Raw genomic sequence first — 12,357 nt, 5'->3', positions numbered from 1 at the left:
TGGGGCCTTAAGATTCTTAGTTGCCCTTTAGAGGAATATAGGAGAAACAAAGGAACCTCAAAAGGATAGATTGATGTATATAGATGCTTGGGTCAAACATAGGTCGGCCAAAAGTACCATGATCGACTCTGGAGCCACCCATAATTTTATGTCCGAAACAAAAGCTAGTTGGTTAAATCTCTGCTGGGAAGAAGGTGCAGGGAAAAAGAAAGCAGTGAACTCTGCGGCCTTGCCTATTATAGGAATGGTAAAGAGAACAGTCATAAAATTGGGGGATTGGAGCGGCCCTGCCGATTTCATGATTTTTAAAATGGATGACTTTGACGTGGTGTTGGAGATGGAATTCTTGTTTGAGCACAATGTAATACCGCTAACCCTTGCCAAATGCTTAGTGATCACAAGGTCTACACCCACCGTTGTGCATGTCAGGATCAAATAGTCGAATGAGATAAAGATGATCTCGGCCCTCCAATTGGAAAGGGAACTTATCCACGAGTCAATTGAAACCATGGAAGAGAAAGCCCCTCAAAACATTCTGTGAATCTCGAAAACGTGTTGCGTTGTCGAGTCGGACAATTTACACAATTCCCTACCTCCAAAGAGGAGGAAAAAGAAGCCCAGACATTGAGAGTTCCTACCAGGGGACAAAGTTCGGGTAAGATTCACTCAGAACAGTTTCGATTGTAAGACCAAAAAGAACATCGCCTCGTGAACAGCTATAGAGGACCAATGGAAGTCATCAAAAAGATTGGGAAAGCCTCTTATCGAGTGCAATTACCGTCGTGGATGAAAATCCATCCTGTCATTCACATAAGTAGATTGAAGCCTTATCACCCTGACCATGCTGATGAGCGGTGTAGTGTGGTGACATATTCGCCTGCCACGACAAAGAGAATGACAGAGGAAGAAGTCAATGAGAGACTTGCTGGAAGAAGCAACAAAGTTAGAAGACCAGGACTAGGTTTGAAAGAGTTCCTGAAGAGGTGAAAAAGCCTCTAAGACACAAAAGTTTCTAGGGAGTGTGCGGAAGACCCCAAGGCAATTGCTCAACAATTTGCTGAGTTCGAGTAGAGTCGGTTGAAGAGGACGTCAACCAATTAAGTGAGGGAAAATGTCACGGTCATGCTTGTCCAGGGCATGTTGCCTATGGTTGCATGTCTGTTTCCACCTCTTTTTATCATGCTTTCATCCTATGTATTTTATTTTGCTAGTTAGTTTACTTTCTATGTACTTTTAGGTATATGATTGCTCGCCCATTTCCATATGCAAGAGTGGCAAATGTCATTTTGTTCAGAATGCACCATATGGGAGTAAGACTAATCATCATATCCTCATGCTCGGTGTGGTATGTTATAAAGTCGATATTGTTGCTTATTGCTTTCTAGCCTACTACAATCTTTCTTTGCTCAAATCATGCTTTCAAATGTTTGCAAAAACTTTTTTTCTCTAAAACCCGTATTCTAAAACATTTTCTCAAGAATAGGGGTGGAGGTAGTGAGAAACACTTATTGTGCCATCGGCTATTCAAATTGAGATTGGTTGACTTGTTCGAGGACGAGAACAAGTGCCACACAATCACCTTAAAACTCTTACGAGGGTGCGATTGTGACAAATAGCAACCACATACTTTTCCTATCTTCGTTTTTCTTTGTTTGAAAAACTTCAATTTTCTTTTTTCACTCAGGCTCATTTCATTTTTCTATTTATATAACATCAATATCAATTAAATATTGACAAGACATATCTATCAGATAACATTTCACTGCAAACTTTAAGAAAAAAGATATATATTCACTATTTTTTTTTGTTTGAGGAAATATCTTTTCATTAAATTAGTGTGGTTGAATAGTATTTTGAGATTTGAGTTATCTTTCTAACGGTGTATATATACAGAGAGGAAATATGATTGCATACATAGTTTGATATTAGATCTCAATAAAAAGTAGAACAAAAAAAAAAAAAAAATAGTAAAATTTTAAATTATGATTTTTTTCCCTTTTGCTATGATTTTTTTCCCTTTTGCTATGATTTTTTTTCCTAAAAAAGATTTCTAACAAAGTTCAAGAAATCAAGAAATATTTTTTTTATTTTTAAAAAAAGGCAAAAATATTAAAAAGAAAAAAAAAAGGAAAACAAAAACTATGAAATTAAGATCAGAAACACTATCAATTCAATAAATATTTCATAATTATTATTATTTTATATTTTAAAGTCTTTTTTTAGTTAAACAAAAGTGGTGGGATGGATGGGGAGTAAAACTCTCAGGGAGTGCATCTAATTACCCCTAAACTAAGTTATTTTGATATTTTTTAAGTATTTTAAGAATGCATTTCAGTTGTGAAAATAAAATACTGCTTAATATTTAAATTTGAAGTCCATGAAAGATGAATATAAAATTTTTAAATAAAAGAATAAGGAGACATATATATATATACACATATATACATATCTATTGGGTCCGATAATTCATATGGTGTTTTGATCTGTTAAATTTTACTCAAATTACAAGTAATGGGAGATATTAATTCGGTTGAATTACAATAATTACGAGTATAATATTTAGTAACTTGAAAAATAAGGAATTCAAAAAATATATATATATGTAGAGTTCTATTTCGCTTTTTTATGTTTTTTAAATGTGTATATTTAATAATAGATTTCGAAACTAAATTTTCACTAGAAAAACTATTAAATATATTGATAACAATAAAATATTTGGTTCTATGTTAAGCATCATTAAATAATAATTTATGAACCTATTTTATGTATTCTTCTCAAAATTTTTCTACTTAGATCAACCGAATAAGAAACAACTTCCAAATACAAAAATAATAATCTAAATTTCCATACCAAATAGGCAAATACACTATAAATAAAAATATCAATCCCCGCCCTTGCTAACGCCACCCTTGAAGTTGATGAATGGGACGTCTATGGTGGGCCAATAATTATTTAAACTTGTGGTTGCCGCCTCTTTTGGTAAACCTTTTGATTCTTTGTTTTTAGTTTTTAAAAATGAATTTCATGACCACTCCTTTCCTCTTTAAATTTTTTGTTTTCTAACCTACTTATTACCAACGTTTTCAAAAACCAAATAAAATTTTGAAAAAAAAAAAAAAAGTAGTTTTTAAAATTTTGTTTTTTGTTTTTGGAATTTGACTTAAAAAGTTAACTCTTATAATTAAAAAAGATGCAAATAATTGTAAGAAATTTTGAAAAAATAACCTTAATTTTCAAAAAAATAAAAAATAAAAATGAATGGTTATAAATGGGGCTTTAGTGTCTGATGAATTTTAATTTTAAATTAGAAAATTAATTAGGATGTATAATGATACAAAATTAGCAGAGGATTATAAAAAATGAATTGGAATTTCATTGATATCAAGTGGTCAAGCTCAATGACCTTTTATAAAAGATACACTATGTAAAAACAAATAAACAAACTATTCAACTGATTATCAAACAATCTAATAGAAAACCAATAAGTTGATAACATAATTTAAATAAACACAACAACTTAATGAGTTCTCTTAATACCCCTTCAAGCCAATATGGTGAGAAGAACACTTATTGAGCTTGTCCCTCAAAGGAAGAAACTTTGCAGTAGAAAAGGGTTTTGTTTGGACATTTGCAATTTGAGCATGGGCTGAAAGATGTTGCACTCAAACTCGCTTCTGATGTACAAGATCCCTCATAAAGTAAATATCGATTTCGACATGTTTTCGTACGAGAGTGAAGAACTGGATTAGCACTTAGATGCATAACGCTTAAGTTGTCACACCATAGTATGGGAGATTGACATAATCAAATATGTAACTCAATGAACAAGTAATGCAACCATATTAGTTATGAAGACACAAGTGCTAAACTTATGTACTAAGCTTCTGTGTTAGATCTTGATATTACAGATTGCTTCTTTGATGCCCATTGAATCAAATTACCTAAAAAGAAAGAAAAACACATACTCCTGAGGTTGATTTTCTATCATCTAGGTTTGAAGCCCAATCCGCATAAGCAAAACCATGAATATTTATATCGTTTGGCTTTTTAAATAACAAACCATGATCAAGAGTCCCTACCAAATATGTAAGAATTTCTTTTGCAGCTTGCCAATGAAAATTGTTTGGAAAATGCATAAATTGAAACAAACTGTATGCAATTTCTGGTCTTGTTAGAGTTACATACTGTAAAACTCCGACTATACTCCTGTATAATCGAACATCATCAAAATTTTCCTCATGATATGCAGATATAAAAAAACCGCTAACCATAGGAGTAGAGATAGACTTAGCATCTTGCATTTTTGCCTTATATAACAAATCAGATACATACTTCTTTTGTGAAAGAAAAAAATCACCATCAACTAAGTATGAAACTTCAACACCCAAGAAGTAGTCTAACAGCTGAAGATCTTTAAGAGAAAATTGATTATTTAAAATCAACAATTAGTTTATCAACCATCTATGAAATACTTGTGATGATAATATCATTTACATAGACTATAATATAACAAAGCATGCCATTTTTATGACTAATCAAAAGAGATGGGTCGGTTTTCTAGTTGACAAACTCCAATGAATGTAAAAATGAGGTCAATCTATCCAATCGTGCTCATGGAGCTTGCTTCAAATTATATACTTTCTGTAATTTAGAAATCATCATAGGAGCAGATGAATCAACCATCCCTGGTGGCTGAGTCATATATATTTCATCTTCTAACAATCTATGAAGGAATGCATTATTGATATCCATTTGTTTCAGTTTCCATCCATGATATAAAGCAAGTGTAAATAAAATTCCAATGGTCATAGGTTTTATAACAGGGCTAAAAGTTTCAGTGTAATCAACATCCGCAACTTGATTATAACATTGGGCTACCAACCTTGCTTTATATCTAGCTATAGATCTATCTCAATTTCTTTTGACCTTAAACACCCATTTGCATCCAATCACCTTCTTATCTGCTGGTTGCAGTTCTAAATCTCACGTTTTATTTGTTAAAAGAGCATTATATTCCTCTATCATTGCTTTCACCCAATGAGAACATTTTAGAGTTTCTTTAACATTTGGAGGTTTCATCCCAAGATACTACACTACCAAAACTTTAGGCTTAAAAATACCATTCTTTCCTCTTGTAACCATTGGCTGGTTATTGACAACAAGAGATGTATGAGGCAATGATGCAATAGTGAATGAATCCTTATTATTTGTGGAATCATAATGGTTTTGAGATGAAGATGAGGGAAGAGATGAAGGTGTAGGTGAGTCATGGACTATGACAACATTAATAGAGTCTGAAATATTCAAAGAAGAAATTTTAGGAGGAGAAGAAGAAGTTGAAGAACCGATGGATAATTAATATGTACACGAAATATTATAGTATAAAATATCTACTGAAATTTGAGGTGCCTGATTATTTATGAGAAGACATGAAGGTGAGATAATAGGTTGACTAGAAGTTGGCTGAGAGACTTATAAAATCGATAGATAACTTGAAATGCATGGTGTTGGAGTCGATGTCCTAAATCTCATGGGTCATGTAGTTTCTAATTGTACTGTAAAAATAATTTATTTATCTAATAAGATATAATATATTTTATTTAGTAGCATTAACCCACAAAACCAATAAACTAAGATTCAAGGTTATATATTGTAACTTAAACATGTATGTGGAGACATACGAGTGGATCATGTTTAAGTGATAACCTAAATGGTATGTAGTAGATGGATAAGGCTGGGTACCTTATCCTGGTGATACTAAGAATACGATCCGCTTTGTAGTTGTTACAATTGTTGTAAAGTCTACAAATGATCTAATTATGATCATTTATATAGAGACATGTGTGCAAGGGTGTTTTATACAAAGAGTTTGTATAAGACTGGACCACGAAATGAATAGTCTCACTATATAACACCATTGATAGAAGAGACTTACATTTCACCAGGATGCCCATAGTTGACTTGACCTGAATCTTGAGTGAATTGTGAACCCCTACCTATGAAGCAGTTCTTTGATTTGCATAGGTGAGAGTGGCCTGTATCGTTGATTTAATATGCCTTCATTTTGGGGATTTATTTGATTGGGGAGTTGGGAACGCAACTTCACAAGGAGGAATTTACTCCTTCGTTACTATAGGGAAAGTAGAGAAATTGCTTGCTTAGAAGCTGATTTCGAGGCTTGAACATGTGGCATCACACCCTCTCTTGGCTCGATAGGGGTTTGGTCATAGTTAGATTATGTCTTATTGTTCATTAGAGGGATCAATGGTACTTAAGAAGTTAGATGTAACTACAAGGGTAAAACAATAATTTTGGCCCAAGGGTACTTACGAGCAAGTTGTGAAGGGTCAACGCACTGTTGATTGGTCATATTCAATGAACACAGAAATATATTTGTAGTGCAAAAAGTGCACCTGTCAGTCTTTAATGGAGTGACCGACAGTTAACGAAAGTTGGTTAATTTAATTAAAGAGTTTAATTAATTAATCAAGTACCGTTGGAGTTTCAATTTATAGATCCATAAGGTCTCCTAGGTAGCTCAACTGAGATTAATGAGAATCAAATTAATTTTGGATTAATTTGAATTGTTCGACGAAATTAATTATATATAATATAATTAATATAAATCAATTATACGTGATATAATTAATATAATGTATTTGATACATTATAATATAAAGTTTTATTTCAGAGGAAATAAATATTTGAATATGATTCAAATATTAGTTATATGAATGTGATTCTTTTTTTAGCTAACTTAACAATCTTTTATGCCTGACCATACCAACATGGGAAACCTAGCTTCCCTTCCTTTGAAGTTTCGATACCACTAGCCATCCCATCTTGATATCCCCTAGGAGCACCAGAAAGAATGTTTTACAGTTTCGTGAGGCTAATCGGTTGGGGGTGCTTTTATATAATCTCTAATCCGGACTCCTATATATGTGGAAATTCTGCTACAAATGGATTGGATGCATAGAACTAACCTAAAAACCCAAACTCGTAACCCAGCCACTTAGCTTGACGAGCGAATCATTATCCTTTATCGAAGAATGCTAGATGAGCGAGTATAGGTTAAATTTAACATGAATTTGATTCATATTAAATACTATAGGCTAAATGAGAGAATATGAAACCATATGTTATATTATATATGATATAATATAAACTATAGGTTATGTATTATATTTGATATAACATATAGTATAATATATATTATATATAGTAAATTAGTTATTTACATATACATACATACATATATATTATTTAAATTAAAATTTTGATTTTTAATTTTGCTTTTTGAATTAATTAAAGGGAAGGAGTTATGGAAATAATCCCTCCCCCTCCCTTTCTCTCTCATTCAAGAATCGTGGAAGCATGGAGTTATTATTCTAGAGGGTCTTCTTCCTCTTTTTACATAGAGATTAGAATGGTCTTCCCTAATTTTAATGCTCTGCATTTTTCCTATCAAACAATTCTACCTCTCTCTCTACTAAAATTATTATCACGAAGCCCACACACTCTCATGGATTCTCAACTCTTCAGAGAATACTAATGTCACACCCCCTCCCAGACTATTCTCTGAGCCTAGGAAAGGACATGATTGCAACAATTATCGACCCTTTTGCTAACACTTACTGCCTATTAACTCTAGCAGAAATAATCTGATACCAACATGCAATCTCATACATAGCAGCTGCCTCTACGACCAAAAACATTAAGTATTAAACACAAAACATTTACAAAGATTACATTACTAGTTTCATAAGTCCCAACACCCAAACTCTTAGTCCCTATATGAACAACTATAACATGTGTACAATATTTATAGTAACCACTTAGCAGTCGGGTTGCAATAACTCTTGTCTTTGAGTGGCAGAGCAGATGCAGAGCTACCTTCTGAGGATTTGACTGCTACCTGGAGAAAGAAAAACATTTGAAAAATGAGTGAGCTTGTTAGCCCAGTGAGTGACTTAAGAAAGAAAACTGATTCTCATGCATAAGTCTCAATAAAGAGATCATACTGAAATATAAATCTTTATACTAACCTTGTACTGAAATATAAACATTTTCCAAGCATAAAACATGTAAAGTTGTTTTCATCATAAAACATTAAACTGTTACTTAGTTGAGAATAACCCTGTTGTGGTTAAATCCCAACGTCAACTGCTTAGTCAAGAGAGAAACCCTTTTACTCAATTTCTGACTTAGTCAAGAGAGAATCTTTTTGCTCAATCTATGACTTTAACTACCTATGTGCACGTGGTTATAGCTGAGTACTGTCATACCTTAGGTACTACAGCTAAAATACCTTCTCAATATCCCCCAGTATCGATCTGCTCGGATACCTTCTCAAATGTCCCTCACTATCGAGTTTCAAGTAATACTAGTCATACTATGACTTTCTTTTTAAAGCATATAAAGCAAAACACATAGAAAACATGTCTTTAAAGGTACTAATGCATGCTTTGTGTACTTAAACACACATAAATAGTTTTTCAATAAACTTTCATACATGACATGCATTTAAAACATAACTCATAGTTTGCTTGGAAAGCTACTTTGAAAAACTAGCTAGCATGAGAATAATCTTTCTTAAAACATGGTTTTCTTAAAACATTATAAATATTTAGTCACTCACAACTTTTAGGATTATTCTTCAAGGGTCGATATGCTTCTAACATTGGTGTCAATCCTGTGGACACAAAATCATATATTTAGTTACTAGCATTGGTCTCCCTTTTGAGACTAACTTTTAAGTAAGCCTTGCATTTAGCCTTCACCTAGAAGACTTTCAATTAACTCATACTTTGCTGTAGGTTTAACACTTAGAAATTTTCTTGAGACTTTAGCTCTTGTAATGCTTCCAACCGCCTCACAAACGTGACCCACTTGTGCAACCAACACATTGCTGTAAGTGTTCCTTCAGCTACACATGGTCGTCCACAAGGCTGCTTATGCATCCAAGACTTCAATGCAAGCTTTCCTCAGCCGACACAGCAGGTCCAACGCATAGGATTGCTCAGCCCTTGGGCTCTTTGAGCGTTTTACTTCGAGCTGCCAGCTTACTCAACCCAAGCAGCTGCCTACTTGTTAATGAAATTCTAGATTCAAATTACGAAATTAATAACTCGAATTCTAGAGCTCATCTCAAGAAATTTCCTTCTACAAACTTGTTTAGAATTGTCCTAGAAAGTTTAAACTTTCAGCTTCAAATTCTTCTTGGTTCTTCCTGGAGACTCAATTCTTTATCGATGGCCTAAATTCACCTGTGAACAAGAGCTCTGGTCACTTTTTCCCTTCTCCGCCTTATTCCGGTGAGAACTTCTTCCAGCAGTGTCATCTTTGAAACTAGACTCTCAAACATTTCCAACAACACCAAGATCTCTCAATTTGCATGGAGCAATTGATCAAGCTGCTCTTTTGAAGTTCAGCCTTCCCTTTTTATACTGCTTTCCATCGCTTACCATTAAAGCTTAGATGACACCTTCAACTTAAATGGAGTTAAATCCGGTGCTTAGGACGACTATTACCCTTAATCGATGGTTAAGACTGATCAATGCATGCTTCAATCATATAGCTCACTGCCCAACGTTCAGCTCATCATTTAGTGAACTCTTGCTGATTCTTATCACCCAACGATCTCGCTCTCGCTCATCGTATAGCACATAGCCTATCACACAGCTCTCACTACTGCTCATCGTGTAGCTCTCGTTGTCGCTCATCGTGTAGTGTTGATGCGTATCATCTAATGCATCCCGCCCATTCTTAGCACTCATGCCTATCGTGTAGGCACCATTGCCTTAATCGTTTAGTGTTATCGACGCAGCTACACGATCATCTAGCGCATCACTTATCATCGCTCGTAGCTACACGATCGTCTAGCGCATCGCTTAGCACCACTCGTATCTACATGATCATCCACGCGCAACACTCTAACACTTAGCGCCCACGCTCATGCACACCTGATGTCGCTGCATGCATGCTAAGCTCCTAAGACTTAGCTGCCGCATGCCTTGTCCACGCATAATTTTTCTTCTCTCGGCCACACTCTATCTTCCTTAAATGCCCAACTAACCTCTTAAATAGGTAAATCCAACGCCCTTGACTCAATTCCAACACCTAGCACAAGGCTAACACATGGCCAAACACTTACCTAATTTTCTATCTTCCAACGCATGGGTTACACTTGGCCAATTTTTCTAGCTTCACCCAAGAATCAAGTTTCAAACTTAAACTTTTCTTCTAACTTTTCACCTATTTTCCCTACAATTAAACATTAATTCTCACATTAACCTACTCACCATACTGGTTTCAGTAGGAAACATACACAAGTAGAGAAATTAGGGTTCAACCTTCACATTTACCTCCCCCTTAGGAAAATTTCATCTTCCAAATTCTGCTACAAGTCTGTGAATTAAACAACAGCGGATACTTGTTTTTCATTTGTTCCTCAACTTCCCATATAGCTTCTTCAGTGCTATGGTTTCTCCATAGTACCTTTACCAAAGGTATTGTCTTATTCCTCAAGACTTGCTCTTTTCTGTCAAGAATCTCCACTGGTTCTTCTTTGTATGACAAATTTTCCTTCAACTGCACTGGTTGCTCAGGTAACACATGGGTAGGATCTGGCACATACTTTCTTAGCATTGCCACATGAATCACATCATGGATACAAGATAACTCTGGAGGTAATTCTAACCTGTAAGCCATTGGGCCAACTCGTTTTATTATCTCGTAAGGTCCAATGTATCTCGCTTAACTTCACTTTCCCACCAAACCTAAGTATTCCTTTCCACGGAGACAACTTAAGAAATACTTTACCGACAACTTCAAATTCTAATTCTCTTCTTCACTTTTCTACATAACTTTTTTGTCTGTCTCGAGCTGTTTTAAGATTTTCTTTTATAATCTTAACACTGTCTGATGTCTGCTGAATCAGTTTTGGGCCTAATAGTTTTCCTTCTCCCACTTAATTACAACATATCGGAGTTCTACATGGTCTCCCGTACAAAGCATCATACAGTTCCATTCCGATACTCGAATGATAACTGTCGTTATATGCAAATTCGATCAACGATAGATGCGTATCCCAATTGCCCTTGAACTGCAATACACATGCCCTTAATTTTTGGTGACCAATTTTTGGGTTTTAACGTTACTGTGTTCTTTTGGTTTGAAGAGTTCGTGGGAGAACGTTGCGATCGTGATCAAAGAGGAATTACGTGAAGTGATTAATCTTCAAAGGTAAGTAATTCCAAATCCCTTCAATTCCTCTTATTTTACTTCTTAGAGCATGCTATTTATTAATTGCATATTCTATTTTTCGTCCTCTAAATTTGATGTCTCTGTATAAAAATAAAATTGAGCCACGATCTACTTCTGCATGGGTGTTCATGCATCATTTAGATGGATATTTGAAGATGATTGTGTAGACTTAAAAAAGACATGACAAAAATTTTGTCTCATCAGATATGACATGTCTGGATATATAATCAACTAGACTTAGAGAGACATTTTTATCATTTATGAATGGAACTATACCCCCCAAAAATAAAAGGGGTGGATCTTGGATCAAGTTTGTGCTTGTTATAGGCTCTCAAAGAAGGATAACACAAACAACCAAAGGTTTTTTTTAAAATGAACTAGTTTGGTTTGATGCCAAAAAACTTTTCCAATGGAGATATCTTTTAATGGACTAAAGTAGGGAGTCTATTTATCAAATAAATAGCAGTAGAAAAAACATCGTCCCAAAATATTGTTGGGATTGGTGTCCTAATTCTCCCAGTGGTCTTGTAGTTTGTAAACATTTTGTACACATATTGTTATTAATAAAATAAATGTTATTTTATAATCATTTACTCAAATCCAATAACCTAAGATCCGAGGTTATTTCTTGTAACTTAAGCATGTATGTGAGACGTACAAGTGGATATACCTTAAGTAATAACCTAAATGGTCTGTAGTAGATGGATAAAGGTGGGATACCTTATCCTGTTGATACTTCGGATACGACCCACTTTGTAAATGTTACAAGTGTTGTAAAGTGCTACAAATGGTTTGATCCTGACCATTCACGTGGAGACATGCGAGTGAGGTATCCGATACAAAGAGTTTATATAATATCGGACCACGAGATGATTAGTCTCTTTATGTAACGCTGTTGATAATTGAGACTTACATTTCACTAAAATGACCATAGGTGAGATGACCTTAATCCTAAGTGAGTTTGAACTCTTGCCTATGAGGGCATTCCTTTGATTTGTATGGGTGAGAGTGGCCAGATTGCCAACTCAACAAGGCTACCATTTTGGGGATTCGTCTAATTGGGAAGCTGGGAACTCAGCTACATAAGAC

Source organism: Benincasa hispida, chromosome 5 (assembly GCF_009727055.1).
Source record: "Benincasa hispida cultivar B227 chromosome 5, ASM972705v1, whole genome shotgun sequence".
Taxonomy (NCBI): Eukaryota; Viridiplantae; Streptophyta; class Magnoliopsida; order Cucurbitales; family Cucurbitaceae; genus Benincasa; species Benincasa hispida.
This window is presented reverse-complemented; position numbering follows the sequence as displayed.